We start from the raw sequence: 324 nt of genomic DNA, 5'->3' as shown, positions 1-324 counted from the left end.
AAGGGCGCAAGAGGGAGGGGGTCCCCCTTGCGGAAGGGGGGGCGGGGAGTTCCTTGGCAGGAAGGGAAATGGAAGGAAAAGCTGGGCTCCACCCGGGCGGGCGGGCAGGCGGCCTCAGGGCCCCCGGGGCAGGCGGCAGTAACCCGAGCCCACTGGTGTGCGGGGCTGGTGTGCGCGTGGGTGGGGCTGACCCCCGACTACTCCTGGGGGGCAGCGGGGGTCTCCCCCCAGGGGCAAGTCAGGGAGCCCCGGGGGCCCGCAGAGGGAAGCGCTCTCCACCCCGGTCCTGACCCCACCCCCTGGAGGTCTAGCCCCGGCCCCCAG

Source organism: Ailuropoda melanoleuca, chromosome 16 (assembly GCF_002007445.2).
Source record: "Ailuropoda melanoleuca isolate Jingjing chromosome 16, ASM200744v2, whole genome shotgun sequence".
NCBI classification, from domain to species: Eukaryota; Metazoa; Chordata; class Mammalia; order Carnivora; family Ursidae; genus Ailuropoda; species Ailuropoda melanoleuca.
The sequence above is the reverse complement of the archived record's forward strand: the minus strand, read 5'-3'. Positions refer to the sequence as shown.